The sequence below is a fragment of the Rhineura floridana genome, chromosome 13 (assembly GCF_030035675.1).
Source record: "Rhineura floridana isolate rRhiFlo1 chromosome 13, rRhiFlo1.hap2, whole genome shotgun sequence".
Lineage (NCBI taxonomy): Eukaryota > Metazoa > Chordata > Lepidosauria > Squamata > Rhineuridae > Rhineura > Rhineura floridana.
The window spans coordinates 26,510,894-26,534,055 of NC_084492.1; positions in this window are offsets into that span (position 1 = coordinate 26,510,894).

The following is a 23,162-nucleotide window of genomic DNA, read 5'->3' on the forward strand; positions in this document are numbered from 1 at the left end:
ACCCCAGTCTCCCGATTCCTAGACCCAACACTCAAACCACTATACCACACTGGAGTGTTTAGTGTTCCAGCCATCCAGGCATGACTTCTTTCAGGATATTCCATCCCTCCTTCCCACAGCAGTAAGTCAGCATTCCATAGCCATTGAGCATGCTCAGTCTTACTGGCTGTTTTGAGTCTCTACCCCCCCCTTTTGGGTTTTTTCCCCTTTGAAAAAAAGTGCTTCTGCAATGCTTGGGATTCCCCAGACATGCCAACACCTCCCTCTTGTGCATGGATGGTTCCATTTTGGATACATAAAGATCCACTAATGTATAATAGTTAACTTATTATATATTAGTTTATAGCAGGATAGCCAATACTGTGCCCTCCAGATGTTGTTGGACTACAAATCCCATCAGCCCTAACCAGTATGGCCAATGGTTAGGGATGGTGGGTGTCATGGTCCAGCAGTATCTGAAAGGTGCCACCTTGGCTGTCCCTGATATGTAGGATTCAAATTGTGACATCACTGATACAAAATATATATCCCCCTGCCATTGCTGTCACCATTATGATTCCTTCCTATAACCAGCACCTCCTAGCCTGACTCTTGACCTTATTCATGTGCTTTCAATCCCCTGACTTGCACAGCACTGGAAATCCCAAGAGAGCGTGCTTAGACTTGATTCAAATGTTACCTTTGTGGCATGGCAACTTTTGCAATGCGATATAGTCCCACACCATTCTGGAAAAAGCTGGGAAGAAGGAGGCAGGTACAAGATCCCAGAACACTTCTACTTCATTCCCATCTAGAGCAGCTAGTTACACATGGCCAAGCAAAAAGAAACGCATCAGCCAAAAAAAAGAGGACAAAAGAGAACATAGATTTTCAGAAGAGTCACGTGTGCTAAGGTATATCATGTATAGATGCAAATTTAGAATTTACTACAATTTGGAAAGAAATGCACTTCCTCATAGAAGGGGAAACTGTGACCAGGTGACCAGTGTGCCTGCTCAGTCTGCCATCCAAGTGCTAACTTTGATGGGCAACGTCAAGGTAGCGATCTATCTTTAAACCAAACTATGAACCAGACATCCCTTCAAAGAACAGAGTCCTTCAAATAGAAGACTGTCCTCTAAGAGCCCTTCTAATGGAGGACTGTCCTCTATATTATTAATTAATTGATTGATTGATTGATTAATAATACATTTATTGTATTAGCAGAACGCCATGACAAACACATAAAAAATTACAAAATGTATAAGTGTACAGAAAGTAATATTTTGAACACTACAGAGTAATACAGGTAAATTTCCATAAGCAAACTCACCTTCACCTTTAAAACTCGGTATCTCCAAGACAGTTTGTGGCACTTTTATCTAATTCTCTCTTCGTAATCTTTTTTGCTGCCAAGGCAAAGACAGCCACTTTATGTGTCACATAGCTGTTGGTGTCACTCAAAAGAAAATTGAACCATTTCTGCAAGGGCATTCCTACATCCATAAGTTTGCAAGGGTTTCAAGAATCTCTCTCTTGGGTCCCTACCTAGAGGGCAAAATAAATGAATTAATTAAGTTCATATCCTGCCCCTCCTCTCAGAAGGAGCCCCGGGAGCAAACAAAAACACTAATCATGTCTTTAAAACATCTTTAAAACTAAATCTTTAAAACATCTTTTTTTAAAAAAAACAAAACTATAAAGTAGGACACAAAGCCATCCTATTCTCATCTCATCCTGTTGCATGTATAACCTCACAACCACCCTGGAAGATAGGCTTGGTTGAGAGGGGGTGACTGGTCCAGAGTCACCAGGCCTGATTGAGGCTTTGAACCCATGACTTCCTGTCCCAGGTCCAGATAGGGATGGAAGGATCTGTCTATTTCAGTGTCTCTCCAGTTGTCATTTTTCCAGTCGCCAGCTTACCACACTTCTGCATCAGTCTGTGTGTTTTTTAAGTCCTGGTCAAAATTTGTCAGCATTTTAGTCAACATTTTTGCTCATATCCATATTTTGTATGCAGTTTTGCAGAACATTTTTGCAAGCCGTTTCCCCTACTATGATACTCTTTTGTATGTTATTTGCACCGACATATGCATTTTAAAGATCCGCACGCGCAGAGGGAAGGTAGAACACAGGAACTTCAGGCCAGGGAGCCAGTGCCATCCGTTCCTTGAACGTGGCCTGATAACATTTTGTACCATTTGTCTGGGTTAATTATTTTGAATTGTAAACTGCCTTGGCAGAAAGGCAGTATGCAAATGTAATGAATGAAGGAACTTCTCCCTAATATATGCATTTTGTGCACCTTTTTGATGAAGATCTACATTGCATAAATGAAAGAAGTGCACATTTTGAAGGATAGCTGCTTTTGGGTTCATACATTGTTCCAAGAAGTAGGATTAAATTTGCACTGAAATGAAAATCAAATTAACTTTCTCCACCACCTCTAAGCCCAACAGTATCTATATAACACTGGCTTAGTATATGCCTTTCAGTGTTCTTTTACTGAAACAGCAGTCCAAAAGATGAGTGATAAACACTGTAAAATATCTTTTGGTTTTATTTTCTGAATCAAAATCCTCACACTCAAAACAATCTACCCATAGCCATCTGCACAGCTTACAGGAGACCTATCAAGTGAGATTTATGTATACAATATAACTCAAATGTGCTAAGCAAAAGGAGGAGGGGAAGGAAATCAGCACTGATAATCAGAAAGGTAGGAAACAAATATATAAACCACAATTCTAAAAGACATCACAAGAACAGGAAACAATGAAAAGCACAAATTGATGCCTCACTCGGAATTGACAGGGCAAAAGGAAAAAAAGAACAAGTGTTATAGGATTCCATAACTGAGTGAGGGAGACTAAGGCTGCAATCCAATACACGTGTATTCAGAGGTAAGCTCCGTTGGATTCAGTGGGACTTACACCCAAGTAAGTGTGTATTGGATTACAGCCTAAGGACTGAAAAATATTGGAAAGTGGTGATTTGTCATAGATAAGGAAGAACAGCTCATGAATATGTTGGGCATGCATCTTAGACTATCTAGCAATCCTTTTGGGATCTACACCATTGCCCTATTCAAACGTGTTTGTGTTCTTCAGCCGTGCACCCAGAAACCAGGAAGCTTTCAAAAACTGGGAGTAATGCAGATAGAAGGTACTTGGAATAGTGGAAGCCGCCTTAAACCAAGTCACAGCTTTAGTCCATCTAGCTCAGAATTGTTTGTGTTGACTGACAGCAGTTCTCCTGGGTGTCAGGCAGAAGACATTCCCAGCCCTACCTGGAAATGCTGGGGATTGAAACTGGGACTTTTTACTTGCAAAGCAGATACTCTACTACTGAGCTATGCTCTTTCCCAAGGAAAGCGCTGGGCCAAACCATTCACACATATCTTTTTGGGCAATAGTTTTTGAGGAGGGGCAAATCCAGGTGTACTTCAAAAACACCAGAGGGCAAAAGATCATCTGGAGAGCCAAAGGTTAGCCACCTCTGCAGTACTGGCTTAAATGCACCAATGATCTAACTCAGTATAAGGCTGTTTCTTTTGTTTGCCATGATCATATATAAATCTGGTATGAAAGAGGATCTAGAGATCTAGAGGATCTAGAGAAGCTTTGGCCTTCTGGCAGTTTCCTTGCCTTGAATCATAAGATTAGCATTCCATCACATAGCAACAGCCTGATGCCCATCCTGCCTGGATATGCAACTCTCCACAAAAATATGAAGGAGGAGGAGGAGGAAGGGCAGAGACTGAAAATTTTACTTTCAAAACGAACTAGTTCTAGGTCAAGTCCAACATGTTCAAAAAGGATCTACTTCCAATTCATGTTTGTACCTTTACAAAAGAAGCTAGTTCTGCTCATGTTCAGTTCACAGTTTGATTCAAGTTCAACCGCATGATCCTCAGCAATTTTTTCCTCAGCACTCAGAATGTTACAAGCTGGTGTGCTGAAGTATAAAAGAGACTTAAGAAGACTAAAACACACAAACAGTGGGATGTGAATGGCTTAATTTGTTTTCCCCAGAAATTATATTTTATCTTAAAGGCCCAAAGAATCTAAAAAGTCAAAAACACATGTAAGATAGTGAACTAGAAGATGAACTAGAAATCATTCTGAGTTCTACCCCAAAGCAAACTTCGTTCATGTTCAGTTCACCCCATCAGACATGGGAAGTATTTCAGATGTAGCTCCAAGATTTTGGAACTAATTCAATGAATTTTGTTAAATGGAACTAGTTCATTCCAGGCCCTGAGCATTCCTCTGATCTCCTAACCAATCTCCTGCTTCAATTGTTGTTTTAACTTTTATGCTGTTTTAATGCCCTTGTTTATTATAGATGTTAATGCTGGATGTTTTAATGTAGTTGTTTAACTGGACATTTTAATTACAGGTAGTTGTATTTTTATAACTGATTTTATTCTTGCCATTTTGCTGTTGGTTTTTATTTGTTTGTGAACAAATAAAATGAAAGGTGGCATATAAATTCTTTAGTTATTATTATTATAGTTGTTATTACTTATATGCCACCCTTCCTCCCAAAGGCGGCAATCACACGAGTGATAAAACATCTGAAAATGTCTAAAAACAATTATGCAGACTGGGAAAGATCTAGTAGTCATAATAACAGTAGCAGTTATTAGTATTAGTATTAAACCTGAAAAAGCCAACTTGAAACCCACAATCATTATATGTTTTTGTCTCCTGAAACTCAGTTGCAACATTAAAAGAGGTCGGAGAGAGAAACAATCTGAACTTCTAACTCTCAGTGCGAGCTCGCTCTTAAAAAATGAACAGAGTGTGTTTCCCTGAAGGAAATGACTTGTAGCCTTCTTCAACCCCATTACGTGCAATATCATTTCATCACCCAAATATTCCCTCGCAGCTGCAACAGGCTAGTAACCACCAGTCACAAGAAAAACTCATCTACATATGGCTTCTGGCCTTGTGCACTAAAGTAACTTGCTAAGACAAATTGTGGTGTCAACAGAGAGCTCATTAAAATTTTTATATCTGATCGTTGTGTTACCCTTAAGTCCCTGGATGCTCATCCCTCTTGCTGCCTCGAGCGCTCAGTCCCTAAAGCGCAAAGAATTTCAAGGGCAGCTGGCATGCCAATTATATATCTTAAAAAGTTGTTTGCTTATTAGTCAAAAATGAAGCATACAGCCATCACTAATTCACATTTCCCCAAAAATATAGCCCCATTACCCAGTCAAGTAAGTTTGCTAAATAACATGGCATTCCAGAGTGCATCTAACTGATTGCCGTGTTTGTGCTGAGGCAACAACAACAATTAAATCCATTGAAATGGGAATTAAGACTGTTTTTGACCCTTGGCCCAGCAATCATTTCCATTTTTCCCCTATTTTGCCTTCATAAAATCTCTTTGCTATCTCTTTGTCTTATCCAAAAGCAATTGGGTTGTTTTATACACCCCTGAGCACATGCAGGATTTCTCCTTATGTTATTATGAGAATGATATGATCCAAGATTCCATTAAATCAGCCTCTGCAGTCTGATAGTGAAGCTCCCAAATGTCAATGTTGGAGACAAGTTAAGAACAAAAAGCCTGAGGTTACTGATTAATTATATTTTTGTTATTTTTATTTTAATGCCACTTTTCCAGGCAAAGCCCATCCAAAACAGCTTACAACAAATAAAAACTACAAGAATAAAAAAATCAGGGTTACTTAAACCAAGAATAAAACAGGTTCACAAAGATGAAAACAATCTCAGAATTCCAAGATATTAGTATTAGTATTAGAATCATAGGATCGTAGAGTTGGAAGGGGCCTCTAAGGCCATTGAGTCTAACCCCCTGCTCAATGCAGGAATCCAAATTAAAGCATACCCAACAGGTGGCTGCCCAGCTGCCTCTTGAATGCCTCCAGTATTGAAGAGCCCACCACCTCCCTAGGCCATTGGTTCCATTGTCATACTGCTCTAACAGTTCAGACATTTTTCCCAATGTTCAGTCGAAATCTGGCTTCCTGCAACTTGAGCCCATTATTCCATGTCCTGCACTCTGGGATGACTGAGAGGAGATCCTGGCCCTCCTCTGTATGGCAACCTTTCAAGTACTTGAAGACTGCGATCATGTCTCCCCTCAGTCTTAGTTAATTAATTAATTAGTATTAGTTTTGTTAATATATATACCACTTAATGCCAAAACAGGCTTCTAAGCAGTTCACAAAGTATAAACACCAGTTACACCAACATTGAAATGTAAACACCCATTATTAAAATACACAATAAACAATACCATTGAAACACAGGGTCCCAAACTGTGGCCCACAGATCACCAGTGGTCCATGAGCTTCATTCAGGTGGTCTGCAGCATGTCTGAAAAAATATGCAATTAAAACCATACAGCACTGAGCACTGTGAGTTACAATTGCTACAACAGGCAGAAACATCATCAAGTGGTCCACCAAGACCATCAGCAATTTTCAAGTGCTCTGTGGGGGGCAAAAAAGTTTAGGAACCACTGCATTAGAACATTAAAATATAAGCATCCACATTTAACATATGCAATAAAGCAGTCCCATTAAAACAATGTTATTGTTGTTATAGCAAGGGAGCCTGACTGATTGTAGGTCCCCTACACCTGCAAACAGTGGCCTCAGTCGAGCCAGTGATACAACAAGGTAATTTTAGACCCTTGAGCAGTGGGAAATGGGGAAATGGGGCATCGTCCCACCAACCTCAGTCTGCCCTCAGCCAGCCACCACCTGGGTGTCTTATAGGGATGGGTGAGAATTTTGATTCAGTTCTCATTTCAAGCAGAATTTATCAGCCATCCTTCAAAATTCGCATTTATTAGAACTTTGGGATGCAGTTTGCCAACTAAACAATATTTACAAAACTGCATATATTAAGGAAAATGAGTGAAAATAACATGCAAAAAGGCATGATATGATGAGAAATGGCTTGCACATATGTGTACCTTTGTCAAAACTGCCTACAAAAATATGTTTATTTGGAGAAATTGCACTAAAATGGTGGACAATTTTCATGAGGAATTCCCTCCCCTTAAATATTAGTCAGGCACCATCTCTGGTATCCTTTCAGCTCCTGCTGAATACCTTCCTCTTTCAACAAGCCTTTTAAGTAGCGACCTTACCCCAGTCTGCATTTGTGTTGGAATTGCTTTTTTAAGATGTTTTTAAATCTTTTTTAAAAAGATATTTTTAAAGATGTTTTATTTTAACATGTTTTTAAAGATGTTTTGTTTTAATATACTTTGAAGTCTGTTTTTATGATATTTTAGAGTGTTTTTAGTGTTTTTCTTTGCTGCCCTGGGCTTTTGTTGGGGGGGGAATCAAAACATGGCCTGTTGTTTGCATGCAGCGTTTGTGGAACTTGATTGCCACTACTATTGCTAAACAGAATGTCAGGCATTACTCATTCCTCCCAGCATGGAATAAAAAATATGGTGCCTCTTTCCATAAGGCTTTCATCACTTAGCAATAAAAAGGGAATTGCCTGGATTTTGCGAGAGTGTTTCTCCACACTGGTGCCACCACCCAATGCCAATTTACTTCTCAAGGTTGACACTTCTGAGAAAATCAAGCTGATGAAAATGTAATCATTCCTGCTGGTTGAGAGGAAGTGCAACTCTAGTAAGATGCTGCCCAAAATGATTTATTTGGAAAGTTCAACGCATGCAGGACGTCCCTGACAACTTTGTCCAAGAAAGTAGGGGACACTTCCAATACAACTGCTTCATCATTTCAGTTTGGATGGGCACAAAGAAGAAATGCAAGTATTTGCCCCAGAACCAGCTCTGAGAAAGGATATTAATGAATTCCAATGAAGACAGAAGCAGATATTGCCAATGTTCACTTACTCAGCCCATGTCCAGAATGGAAATAAATCCAGCAAATGTATTTGGCATTCGCTGTTGTTTCTTATGGGGTTCCCCCCCCCATTTGCATTGTGTTTCCTTTGCATTGAAATGAATGGGATAGATTAAGGTAAGAACAATATAATTTACATAATTAACATGACATGAATTATGTAATCTGTGTATTTTTGCCACAGTGGACCTTGAGGCAAATAATGTAGTTTTTGGCAGAAGACAAACAGCAGTGGAATGAAAACAGTGCTGCATGCGATAAATACAAGTCAGAATGGAAAACGCTGTCTTCTTACATCCCTAGCTCTGGGTACTGTGACCTGAAGAGGTGCTCCTACATACAACAAACTGACATATAGATTCTAATCTTTTAAACAGGATGCTTTTAAAATCCCTCTCATTCACATTTCCTCCTGGATTTGGTTTTTTTCTTATTTTCAGATTAGGGCCCTGCCAGGCATTCTTTTTTGTGTGTGTGCATTCATGATTTGTGCTCATGATGGTGTCAGGATGGTTATGTGCTATCCCATGCTCAGCTGCAAAGGTTTTGGGGTGGGCATGCTGCTTCATTTCCAGTCTGTACATTCTTCATATCTAAGGATGTAATAAGGCATCATTTTCCATTCTGCCCTGCATTAATCACATTCAGCACTGTTTCCATTCTGCTGCAGTGCATCTTCTGCCCAAAACTATGTTATGCATCTCGCTGTCCGCTGTGGCGAGATTGCACAACTTACGTAATATACGTAATTAATTCTATAAATTATGTTGTAATTACATTATGCCATCCCATTAATTTCAGTGCAAGGGAAACGCAATGCAAATTGGGAGAAATCTAATCAATTAAGTATTGTCTGCGGACTGAAGGCAACAACAGCAGTGAATACCAATCATATTTGCTGGACTGATTTCTGTTTCAAACATGAAATGAATATGCAAACAGCAGCAATTTCCACTCCCATTTCCATCAAAATTCTCTACCCACAGCTTCCTGCTAAAATCCTGACAATTTTCAAAACTGCAAAAAATTGCAATTTATTTAATTGCAGAGCCAAGCCAACACAAGCCCACCGTGGTTGATGGCCACCTTTGATGCCACCCAAAAAATTAGAGAGTTTCATTCCACCTGAGTTTTCTATTGCAGCCATGCATGCTCTGAAGGGCTGGTGAAGCCCCAGCTAAGGAGCCGAAATTGATTTAATGTTTAGCTCTCCAACAAGTACTGTAACATGAATGGGAAGCCTGCTTTTCTGCCCCACAACCCTCCTTCACCACTCCACCCCCGCTCCCCCGAGGCTCACAGGAAAGCAAGTGACTTGACTGACATTATCTCCTCCTGGGCAGAAACCAATTTTGACAAGAACTCAGCAATTTGGAACTTGGAGATATAACATGCATTCAGGGAATCATTTTTTTTTCTGCCACAAATTATAGGTTTGTCATTTAAGAGGTTTAAGATGGCTATAAGGTTCCCGAGTCTCAATTTTTTTTCATTATAGCTGCCATCTTTGACATCTGGAAGATTCAGCCACTGTGTCTGAGCAACAGCAGTGAGAATGCAGCCATTTCCGTTCTCCCAAATAACACTTCTCAGATTGCCAATTTAGAATTCACCAATTCTGATCCAAAATAAGCAGATCTCTATCTGCAAACAAAAGTCTTATTCTTATATTTGGGGAAAGGGAAAGGGAAGCATGTCATATTGCTGGAAAAGATGCTGGGAAGGGAAAGCAAGATGATCAATAGGCTGGAGTTCCATGCAAGAAAAGGATAAAGTGTTTGGAACTTTATGTTGTGGGGGGGCACAAGTAAGGGGAAGATGATAAAGCAGGTTTCGGGAACCTTCAGTCCTCTAGGAAGTTGTTGGACTACAACTCCCATCAGCCTCAGCAAGCATGGCTAATGGCCAAGAACAATGGGAACTGAAGTTCAAGAATACCCTGGAGAGCCAAAGATTCCCCATACCTGTGGCAGAGATTTAAAAAATAGTGCATGGTGTGGAGAATTCTTCCCTTCTGATAATGATTGGTCACCCAACCAGACTGATGGGCTGCTGAGAGACAAAAGGAAGGTCTTCTTTACAAAGCACATTTATTTTATTTTTCATTTTGTTTATTTATAATATTTCCTACCTGCCCTTCACCATAAGATCCCAGGGTGGGTTTACAACAATAGGATATACAATTATACAGACAGATTAGAAAAACAATTATGAAACCATAAAGCCATGCCAATATAAATGGAGCCAAAGAGGTGGGTTCCACAAGACAAAATGCCTTAACTGTCAAAGGCCAGGGTCAAGAGGTGCGTCTTCAGCACATGGCAAAAGCTGTACAACAAAGAGGCAGGCGCACCTCTCTGTGGGGTGGGAATGGGCAAATATGTCAGTGTTGGTTTCTCACCTTTTCTCACTTTATCAGTCTTAAGTTCCATTCTCCACATTTCCATATGAGTTTGCAATTTTAAAATAAATAAATAAATAAATAAAATTCATCAGGATTTTAGTGCACATTTCCCAATATACATTTCTGTATGCAATTTTGCCTAAGGTATACATTTTACAAAGCAATGCCCTCTAACACAATGCATTCTTGTACCTTATTTTCACCTTTTAAAGCCATCCAAGTTGACAGCCATTACTATATCGTGTGGTAACAAATTCCAAATTTAGTTGTGTTTTGTGTGAAGAAATACTTCCATTTGTCTGTCCTGAATTTTAATGGAGAGACTACATAGGAAGGTAAATATGCATGTATTTCTTTCTCACACACACACACACCTCATCATTTCCCCCCTTTTTCTTAATCTTTCTTGACCATCACCATATCACTTAGTTTGCAAAGGGCAATCCCATAAATGATCAATGGCACAAGTATTTGAAAAATGCCCAGAGTGGAACCTGAGATCAACAGCAGAAATGTAGGCTGCCACTTAAAAGCATTTGGAACAACTAGCCTGGCTCTCTTAAATCCTGAATCAGCAGCTGAATAGATTGGATTTACCCTACATGCCACTTAGCAGAGAGAAAGAGGCAGCTGTTGAGCCTGAATGTGTCAATCTCATAAATTAATTACAGCCAGCTCAGAGACCCATAACTGGGATACTTTCTTCAATCATTGTCAATCGACTTCCTTCCAATTGAGCTTGAGCCAGTCTCTGACCTGCCGTACACCAGGGGGAGTTTTCTTGATCATGGTAGAATTTGACCCTTCGGCATCAAATACGAAAGTCCATTTACAAATCCATTCCCATGTCCCTCTAGGCTTGGAACGAGTCAAAAATATGCGATGGATATGATTACAAAACACATTTTTATTGGCAGTTCACCCTTTTATTTCCACAGAAATCACAATTTATATACGTGGAGGATTTTTTTCTACATAGGAGCCTGTCACAAAAAGGAATGCCGGGAGGAACCTTCATAGCCCAATCCTAGCTTCCTCAAAGTAAAGGTTCATGTCATCAGAGATGGACCAAGACATTTTGATGCTTACAGCAGAAAATCAAAAAGGCAATCCTCACAGTGGAAGAAATGCAATAAATGTACATGACTAACCATTTGCTACTTTCTCAAGATGCCTCCTATATCTATCATGTAAGATACATTGTCTACATCACCCTGCCTAACGATAGAGCCAATTATTCTGCACAGGATTTCAGGAAGACAAAGGTGCTTATTTATGTATTTGTTTAAACATTATATTTCATTTATACCCTCGGGCCCTCCAACAGGTAGTGGTAGTGGTAGTTGTTAAACTATCAGAATATTGTATATCACAGAGTTGGATAAAGTTCAGGAAAGGGCAACCAGAAAGGGCGTTTTAATTTAATTTTAAAATATTATGTAATCTGATTTTTTGCACTTTATACGTTTTTGTAATATTTATTATGCACTTTTTATGAGTTGTATTTTGTATTTTCTGTTGTACATCGCCCAGAGAGCTATTGCTAGTCGGGCGGTATAAAAATTTAATAAATAAATAAATATAAATAATGATCAAGGGGATGGAGCGACTCCCCTATGAGGAAAGGTGGTAGCATTTGGTTTGTAGCATTTGCAGCTTTTTAGTTTAGAGAAAAGGCAAGTCAGAGGCGATGTGACAGGAATGTATAAAATTATATATGGCATGGAGAAAGTGGATAGAGAAAAGTTTTTCTCCCTCTCTCACTCATTACACTAGAACCTGTGGACATTTAATGAAGCTGAATGTTGGAAGCTTCAGGACAGACAAAATAAAGTACTTCTTCATGCAGCGCATAGTTAAACTATGGAATTTGCTCCCACAAGAGGCAGTGATGGCCACCAACTTGCATGGCTTTAAAAGAGGGACAAATTCATGGAGGATACGGCTATCAATGGCTACTGGCCATGATGGCTGTGCTCTGCCACCATAGTGTGCTGCCCGAACCCACTGAAGTTCAGACAAGAACTCAGAGATGTGCTCTGCCACCATGGTCAGATGCAGGTCGGCAGCTGCAGGAGGGGAGGATGCTCTTGCACTCAGGTCCTGCTTGGGGGTTTCCCATGGGCATCAAGTTGGCCACTGTAAGAACAGTATGTTGGACTAGATAGGCCATTGGCCTGATCCAGCAGGCTCTTCTTATGTTCAGCCAGAGTCAGCATGGCCAATACTAAAGGATGATAGGAGTTGAAAGCAGGGCTCATTCCACCAGCTCTGCAGCAAGACCAGCTCCACAAGGCCTCCTCAACTTCAGCTATCACCTGGCATCAGCCATTCCATCAGGCTGCCTAAGTGGGAGAGATTAGAAGCGGCGCTTGTTCCATCAGCTTTGCCGGAAGACCAGCTCCATCAGGCACCTCCTGCCCCTGAACTGTTTCAGAGCCAGCTGATCATTGTAACAAATACTATTTAAGAATTGGTGCCTGAGTTTGCTTTTTCCCCTTTTCCCTTCCTGTCCCCTTTCTGTTGTGGGTCTTCCACCACCACCCCAAATTGTAAACCTGTGGACAGGGACTGTCTTGTTTTGATTGTATGTAAGGCAAAATACAAAAGGATTGTATGTAAGGGAAGCCTTTTTGACTAAAGAGCAAGGTAAAAATGCTCTAAATAAATAAACATCTGGAAGGTCACAGGTTTCCCATCCCCGATAAATACAGATACCAGGATGGGGTACAAGGCATAATATTAAAATGATGAGCCAAATAATAAAATGAGCATCAATAGAATATCTGCTCCAAACAGAAGAAGAAACACACACAGAGACACACAGACAATAAAATATTTGAGTGTTATTTAAAATTGAAAGCAAAAACATAAGAAAAGCCTGCTAGATCTGGCCAGTGGCTCATCCAGTCCAGCATCCTGTTCTCACAGTGCCTATGGGAAGCTTCCCAGGAACTGGTATTCAGAAGCATACTGCCTCCAACAGTGGAGGGAGAACGTAAACATCAGGGTTAATTGTGCACAAGAGCCAACAACCACAAGAAAGTCTTTAAAACAACAACAAATACTTTCAGTGGTAGCTGGTGGCTCCATGTCAGACGGGCACTGGAATCAGCTCTAGGTTTTAGTCTGAACTTGGACAGCTCCTAGAAAGTATAGACTAAGACCCGGAGCAGATTCCATTGTGCCACTGACAGGGAGCCACCAGCTGCCACTGAATGCTGTAGCTTACTTCTGCGCCTCACCAGCTGTACTGCACTCACACGTGATCTGACATTGCAATTGGTTTGACAATGACAAAGCAACCTTGATCTGTAATGGGAATTAATATTCCATGTCAATCATCTATTATCGGCTAATTACACCGAATACTCTTTCTGCAGAATTACCAAGTGTGTTTCTTGGGCTGCTTTTGTTTTTCCAAGACGCTGCTTCACTTAGGAGAAAAGAATACATTTTTAATATTAGAAAAAGCGGTGGGAAATGTGAGAAGAAAAACATGGTGTCCATATGGTTGCCTTTCTTACACAATGAATACTTTAAAAAAAACGTTGGAGCATTGCTAAGATGCATAAGGCAGAGTCTGCCAAGTTTTTGTGGTGAAGCACCTTTGGTATCTGACCTGATGAGGACCCACTATTACAATCATAGCATCACCAGTATGTCAGAGGGGATGTGGAACGAGGGGGCCTTCCTTCCATCTATGGCAAGTCTGGGGAACCTTTGGCCCTCCAGAGGTTGCTGAGCTACAACCTCCATGAACACCACCAAGCATGGCCAGGGCTTATGGGAGTTGTAGTTCAGCAACCTCTGGAGGGCCAAAGGTTCCCCCCACCTGATCTATGACAGTAGTGGGGAACCTCTAGCCCAGCCCTTCCCAACCAGTGTGCCTCCAGATGCTGTTGGACCACAACTCCCATCAACCTCAGCCAGCATTGCCAATGGTCAGGAAAGATGGGAGTTGTGGTCCAACAACATCTGGAGGCATACTGGTTGGGAAAGGCTGCTCTAGCCCATGGGTCTAATTAGGCCCACCTGCTCCCCTCTTTGGTTCAGCAGGCCATTTTGGCCTGAGGTCATCACATATGACATCAGGTATGGGCAGATAAAGATAAAGCATCTGGGCTGAAAAGGGGTTTGCAGACACCTGTAGAGCCTTTTGCACAATGCTTTGCAAGCACTGGCAAGCAGATCATCTGGGTTTGCACAGCAGCCCTGCCCACCTGTCAAACATGAGCCATGGAGGGCAGGGAAGATAAGGATATGGCTGTTCCCATCCCAGATCTATGGTGTAGCTGCCCTTCAGTGCACATCTTTTGAGTAAAGGTCCATGGGATGGTTTCAAATACAATCAAGCTGTTGATCGGGCTGGATCCAAAGCTTGTGTTTCTTTCTACCCCGATCCTCTGAAAAAGAACCTTCACATGGGTTTGGTATTAATAATGCTGGCAGCTGCTTGCATGGAGATAACCAGACTCTGCAAATCGCAGTCAGAGACACGATCCAAGGCTGGTTCTCCAGACTGTGACAGATATCACTCTCAGAGTGACACACACATCAGTCGGCTAACTGGGGGATTAGTAGAACATGATGAGATCATAGAAATCTTGTTCTTTTTTTTTTTAGCCTATATAAAAAACAGAGTGGCCGCCATCAAACCTCCAGCTGATCCAAGCACTATTATGGAGTGGGGGTGTAACTGAGCAGGAACATGGGGGAGCACAACTCTAGTACTTTTTCCACAACAGGAGTGATGATGTCATCAGCCAGAGCAACGATGCCATCTGCCAGAGCGATATTTGTCACTGGGGTGAGGGATTAGAGCATAAAACTCAAAAACAGCTCTAATAGAAAAGGTTCTTCCACAAATGGTTCAAAGCCACAAATATCCACTATGGCTGCTCAATGGCTGCTTGTAATAATAAAGGAGATTCACTGCTGCACACATTCCTTTGTCATCTTGCACACTGTGCCTTGCTTTATGGCTCCATGCAGAAGAACCCACCTCAGCTGTAAAATGCAGGGGGTTGTGGGAAACTAACGTTAAGTAATGCTCAAAACATTTCACAAAGCCACCCTCTTGTTACTATGATTGCTATTACTAATCTTGTTACTAATCATTGCTATGATTGCTATGGTTGAGCAAGCTTTGTACTTTTAACTGTCTCCATTCCATTCCTTTATTCTTCCATGGGATTACTACAGACCACCTCTTCTGAATTCCAGTTAAACTATAAGCCTTTCTCAAATTAATTGCAGAAATGAAGGACACTCGGTTTGGCACAGCTTGCCACAGCTTTCAGCTTCTTCACTTCATTCTAGGAGTGGAGTAATCTGTCAGCTTCTGTTGCTCCCCGCTTCTCATTCTTAAGTTCGTTTCACCCCATTTCTGCATCAGTTTGTGGGGTTTTTTTTAAAAAAAAAAGTCCTCACACAAAAAATGGGTTGTACCCAATGTAGCAGTAAGTTAAAGTCATTTAACTGTATACTTGATCCACTGGTGAAATATTTTGTGCCAGCAGAATGCTGTTGTGCAAGAGAATGAATAAGCAGGTTGCTGGTAACTTTGTTCCACAATAGGTGGCACAATCTGTGGTGCATCAACTTTCTGCTTGGGATTCCTCTGTTGCGTAATATTAAACCTCACCCATTCACAAGCACAACAGCCTACTGGCAGCATTTTAGTGTACATTTCTCCTAAGAAACACATTTTTGTACACAATTTTGCCAAATATATACACTTTTGCAAGTCATTTTTTCCTAGTACAATCCACTTTATATGCTATTTTTCTGAATATATATATATATTATGCACTCTTCCCCTGAAATTCATATTTCTGTAGACATTCTTTTGTTGTAGAACTGCATTGCAAAATTCAGAGAAGTTAAAATCTGGAAGGATAGTTGCTTTGTGCTGATTTGAGAGGTGTGAATTAGATAGGTTTGCATTATACTGTGAACCAGACTGAATTTCTCCCCCATACCTGCTTCACTCCCAACTTACACCCCACTTGTATTACCAATGTACACATACACGTTGACAGAACATTGAAAAAAAAAAAGCAATCTTGGTGTGATTTTATATGTATGTACTATTGCACTCGCATTCCTCTGGTGCAATGTTCAGAAATGTGTATGTGTCCTCGGGCACACTGGGAAAACTTCACACAAAAATAATATTGCTGCTATTTACATTAATTTGCACTATTCATTTAAAGCAGAATCATACCACTTGACAGTCATGGCTTTCCCTAAAGAATCTGGTTTTGTTAAAGGTGCTGAGAGTCATTAGGAGATGCCTCTTCACCTCTCAGAGCTACAGTTCCTAGAGTTCCCTGGGAAGAGGGATTGACTGTTAAACCGCTCTGGGAATGGCAGCTCTGTGAGGGGAATAGGGGTCAGCTAACACCTCTCAGCACCCTTCACAAACCACAGTTCCCAAGATTCTTTGGGGGAAGCCATGACTGCTTAAAGTGGTATGATACTGCTTTAAATGTATAGTGCAGATGGGCACCAAGACTGCTTCTTTTTGACAGGGAGGAGGAGGTGTTCTATCAATGTGCGTTTGTCAATAATATATATGGGGGAAATATATGAATTAATTCAAAGCTGCAACAAATGAAAGATTTACAGGACCATTTTTTTAAAATTCCACATTTTGTACTATGGAGGATTCCTAATACATGAGTTCCACTGCAGAAACAAGAAGGAAATTCATGACTCTGGAATACAGTTTGCGAGAGTTTGGGAAGCGTCCCTATTTTTAAAAATACATGAAAGCCTTATTGGGAAATCAGCTCAGGTTGTTAAGACCCAGGTCCAAATGGCAATGCTTAAATCTGCTTCAGAAAAATGAGACAGTTATTGAAAGACATCTGGCTTCCCTGGTGGATTACATGAAACACTACAAGTTTAAAAAAATGCCAAGAAAAGGCATCTCTGAACTGGAAGGAACAGTGGCAAGGAAAACCTGTACTGTACTTGCAAGGGGGGGGAAATCTGATGCAGAATCTCAATAAGAATGGCATAGGAAGCTGCCTACTACCAGACCAGACTATTTGCCCATCTAGCTCACTACTGTCTACTCTGACACAGCAGCTCTCCAGGGTCTGTGGCTTAAAGACCTTTTCAATCATCCGTTGCTTTATCCTTTTTAACTAGAGATCCCAAGGATTGAGTACACATGGCAGCTGACCGACTGTTGGAGTGGGCTCTTACTGGGAGGAAGGGTGGGATACAAATATAATAAATAAATAAGTGGAGGACAGAAGAGTGGGAGGGAGGGAGAATGGAGTAGGGCACATCAGACTTCAAAATTCTGTTGCAAGTCTCACTTAAGATCTCCTGGATCAGGTCCTTGCTTTATAGTTCCTTATCAATGAATACAAAACACACTGTACATTACCCTCTGCCCTGACAGCCGTGCCTTTGATACTGCACCTTCATTTCATTCTCTCTAGTGATGACCCTCCGTGGCACAGAGTGGTAAGTGGCAGCGGTAACGCAGCAGAAGCTCTAGTCATGGCCAGAGTTCGATTCCAACGGAAGGAGGAAGTCGAATCTCCGGTAAAAGGGGTTGAGGTCCACTCAGCCTTCCATCCACCCGTGGTCGGTAAAATGAGTACCCAGCATACGCTGGGGGGTAAAGAAAGGCCGGGAAGGAACTGGCAATCCCACCTCATATATAAGGTCTGCCTAGTAAATGTTGCAAAACGTCACCCTAAGAGTCGGAAACGACTCGCACTACAAGTGCAGGGACACCTTTACCTTTTTAGTGATGACTGCTGCATCAGACAGTAAATAGAGAATTTGGCAGAATGGCTTTCATAAAGCATTTGGAAAATATATGGACAGAAAGCTCTGGGTCAAATGTCACATTTTATTATCATTTTAATAACTGTCATAGTTACCATTCAAGGCCTATTTCTTCTGAGTCAGGCTTGTATTATTGAACATCCCTTTGGAGCCTGCCTAAAATGCCTCTGTGTATCCAAATCAGTCTCATGTTTAAAACAAACAAAGCTGTTTGAAAGAAGATGGTTTGTAATTGCCTGTTGCTCTCATAAATTATTCTCCTGAATTATCTGACTCCTAGATGGATGGAAGTTGGGGAGGGGCAGAGAGAGAGAGAGAGAGAGAGAGAGAGAGAGATGTCTATTTGGAACATTCCTCCTGATTTTCACTCAGCCTTCTAATTTATTCTCCTCACTATGACCTTATCAATGTTTGTTCTTGCATATCCCCTACAGTTTATGTTACTTAGGTCCTACTGAACAGTGAAAAATTATGCATGGTGTGGTGAAAGTGGACACCAAAAAGTTTTTCTCCCTCTCTCATAATGCTAGAACTCAGCAGCATCCATGGAAGCTGAACGTTGGAAGATTTGTGGCTGATAAAAGAAAGTACTTCTTCAGACAGCAACAGTACATCGTTAAACTCTAGAATTAACTCTCACAAGATGTAGCGATGGCCACCAATTTGGGTGGCTTTAAAAGAGGCCTGGAGAAATTCATGGAGGATAAGGTTATCAATGGCTACTAGCCAAGACGGCTAGGTTCTGCTCCCACTTTTGGAAGTACTATGCCTTTGAATACCAGTTGCTGGGAATCACAAGGCTTCTGATCTGAAAGAGGATTCCCTGTGCCCAAACTTTACCTGTAAAACCAATCCACGCAATCACTAATTGCATGAATGGTGTCACATCTAGTTTGGCCCTAAAATGGATTAGGTTATCTGTGAATCTAAAAGATTCTGATACAAGGAATACCATAGCTATACAGGAAGAGTGGAGAACCTTTGACCTTCCAGATATTTGCTGAACTATAACTCCCATCATCCCTGGTCATTGGCCATGCTTCCTAGGGCTGATGGGAGTTGCAGTTGCAACAAGGTCCACAGGTTCCCCACTCCTGCTATGCAGGGTAAGAAGCAAATCCAACAAAGAATGGAGCACACTGGTTTGCGAGCATCCCCTTTACTATTACACTGAAATGTGGGGTGGCTTTGCATTCCTTGCCCCCTCTCCCTTTAAGCCTTTAGGGCAATGTTCTGTGTAATACCAGTCAATTCCTGTCATTGATTAAATCTTGACACAATACCTGCTTAAATGGATGCAGCTGCTTGTTGTCGCTGTTATTAAAGACAAACAAATATTTTTGCAACAGTGGTGTAATGGCTGTGTACTTATTGCTCTACGGATTAGCAAATTCTGGATTTGTGAGGAGGTAAAAAAAAAACCAGAATGACTGGGTATTCCATGGAATTTTAAAATGCTTCTATCAGTGCTGTCCAAATAGGAGCTTTGTGAGTAAGATTCGCAAGTGATTCTGAAGAAGGTTTTAGAACTGGGCTCTTATAAACTCTGACAGTCCTACCATTAAGATTAAATAAACTATTCTGGTGCTAAACTCTCATAACTTACTGAGTTTGACAACCTTTCTTGTTGTAATATGGCTGACTTTTCAGACTAAAGTAGGGTACATTTATAAATTGCTGCTCTATCTTGATTGGGTGCTGCAAAGTGTGTGTGTGTGTAAGTAAAATTTGAACATTCTCTCCCTATTTGAGCAGCATGTTAGAATTCATAGCACATCCCCAGTTTAGGCATAGACAGTTCTCTCAATACCATTTGATTTCAAAGCTGCTTGCTACAAATCCTTTGCAACCAGGCTACGTTTGTTATTAATACCTTTAATCTGACCCCAAGCATGAAATCCAGATATATCAGTAGCGTCTGCTACTCAGTCTCTGTTGCATTATTCTCTTTGTATTCATTTCAGGGAGGGTGAATCCTTGGGCAGATGGAACAGAAGGGAGGGAGAACGAGAGATGATCCAGACCAATTCAGGTGGCTCCAATATCAGTGGGGCAGTGAATCTGCTCCAGGTTTTAGTCTGAACTTTCAAGGAGCTGTCCAAGGTGTGAAACATATTCCCAGAATAGGTTCAGCACTTTGGAAAGCTCCTTGACAGTTCAGACTAAAACACAGAGTGGATGCACTGCCCCGCTGACATTAGAGCCACCAGTCTCCAGCAGGAAGCAGGCAAGGCTTGAAGAAGATCCAGAACAAATCAAATTCTGGGGCTCTGTGGACAACTGCAAGTCCCTTGGGAGAAAATTGAGCATTTTAAAGGGCACAGCTCATAGACCACATAGGAAGACAACAGGGAGCAGAGCTTTGTCCCTCTCACCATATGCAGAGTGTGTTCTAATTTACATGGAGGTGGTAAAGCTGAGGCTGGGCTGTACCACTTTAGAATGCAGGGGGAAGTTCACATGACAGAACACTCATCAATACAAAACAAAATCCCTTCAAATTAGTGGTGGTTGGTGCCCACTGAACAGGTAGGGCAGAAGGCAGGGAGACCAGCAGTAGGTGGAACCAGAACCAATGACAGGCAGAGATGCCTCCTGACTGGTTGTAAATGCTATGTCAGGCAGTTGAGGACTGGCTGAGGGTATACTGATGTTGGGGCAGTGCCCCATCTGCCCTAATGGACTAGCCTGCACTGCTTCACATAAAAATTGGGGGTTGGGATTGGGGGGAGGCTAGGGATAAATCCTCTCTGCTGACATGTGAGTTTTCTATTGGCATGGATTTTTTTATTGCATGGAAGCCCGCACCTGCACTCTGAAGTGGTATCACTGAGACGTAGCTGTACTACCTTACTGAGAATTAGATCCATGACTTTATGGAAGCCAGAGATTCTTCTTCCCCCACCACTGCAGTTCCTATGGGCCCAAGCTAAGTTTAGGGACGGATGGAACAGTCAATTTCTGGTCTACAAAGTATGCATATGTTCATTTATAAGTCTATTTTGTCTCACTTCTGCATCAATCCACAATTTTTTTAAAAAGATGTGGATTGTTTTATACGCTTCTTACAATAAAATATGCAACAAAATGTGTTGTCCATGCACTGGTAACCTCTAGGCTGGATTACTGTAATGCGCTCTATGTGGGGCTGCCCTTGAGGTTGGTCCGGAAGTTGCAGCTGGTGCAAAATGCGGTGGCAAGACTGCTCACTGGGGCAGGGTATCGCCAACATGTCAACCCGCTGCTGAAAGAATGGCACTGGCTGCCCATTTGCTACCAGGCCAAGTTCAAGGTTCTAGTCTTGGTGTACAAAGCCTATACAGCTTGGGACCAGGATACCTGAAAGACTGTCTTATCCCTTATATACCCAGTCAATCACTGCACTCTGGAGGTGAGGGCCTCCTGCAGATACCATCTTATCAGGAGGTTCGTTCCGCACAACATAGGAAACGGACCTTTAGTGTGGTGGCACCTACCCTGTGGAATTCCCTCCCCTTAAATATTAGACAGGCGCCATCTCTGTTATCTTTTCTGCGCCTATTGATAACCTTCCTCTTTCAACAATCCTTTTGAGACCTTATCCCAGTCTGCATCTGAGTTGGAATTACTTTTTAATATGTTTTAAACCTTTTTTAAAACAATGTTTTTAAATTTTTTTAAAGCTTTTAAAGCTTGAAAGCTTTTTTGAAAAAAATGTTTCTAAAGATGTTTTGTTTTAATGCATTTTAAAGTCTGTTTTTATTATGTTTTAAAGTGTTTTTAGTGCTTTTGTTTGCCGCCCTGGGATCCTGTTGGGAGGAAGGGTGGGATATAAATCAAATAATAAATAAATAAATAAATAACATTTTGTACACATTTTGTCCAGAAATACACATTGTGTACTAATTTTGGCACAGTTTTTGAGCAGACAACATCCACACCATACATTTAAAGCACATTTGATGCACATGGCTTCCCCCCAAAGAATCCTGGGAACTGTAGTTTGTTAAGGGTGCTGGGAAGTTGTAGCTCTGTGAGAGGTAAATTACACTTCCCAGGATTCTTTGAGGAAAGCCATGTGCATCAAATGTGCATTGAATGTGCTTTAAGTGTATGGTGCAGGTGTGATTTCAAAATTTGGAGAAACTGAAGTATAATGGACTTCCGGTCTGCATATTAGTCTAGTAAATGCGGCATTTCAGACCTAATAAAGCCCTCAAGCATCCCTAACTGAGCTAGGAGTGTCTCTCCCTAATAGCCTTGATTCTCAGAGCATCATCGCCACATGGTTAGATTTTTATTTTATTGTTTAAGCTCATTAAATGCACAGTTGTTACTCACACATTGCAACCAGTCTTCCCTCAAGGTGGCATTTCCACTGCTGAAAGATCCAAACACTCAGCATGCTATATTTTGACTGGGCAAAAATAAAAATGTTATTCATTCCCTAGGTAACACTGACAGATAGTGCAAGAGAGCATCTATTTGTCCAAGACATTCAATTCATTCATGGTTTAGCACACTGACACCTCTGGCTTAACAACAACTGGGGAAGTAGTCTTCTTGGGGAAGGGCCTAAAGAAGTGATGTCTCTGCTGCAGTGTTGTGCAGAGCTGGCTATTTCCCCTCCTCCACCACCCCCCTACTTGATCCATTGAACAAAAGCTACTGTGTTACATTTTGCATATCATTTGCAGGTAAATAAACATCATTTCATGCACTGCTGCTTATTAATTTCTCCTTATGAATATTTAACTGCTGGCTAAGAGCACCCTGGGTGTTTCGGGGAGATAAAGACTTCCATAGCACTTCCCCATAATGACATTCCTTTGGATGCATTTTCCACACCCTCCTAGCTTTAGTTTCACCCCAAACAGCCTTTATGTTCACTACAGCCAATAATCTGAGCCTACACCACCACCTTGGGTGCAATATATTGGTTATTAGAGAGTATGGCGTATGCCGAGTCTGCTCACAGGGTTATAGGGTCCAGCAGATGTTGACGTGATTGCAGTTAAACCCAGTCAAAGAGACTGCATGAAGCCAGTGCTCATCGAGCTGTAAATATAGGTGCAGCATTGGACATTGGCAAGTTCTGCCCTAAATGGTTAC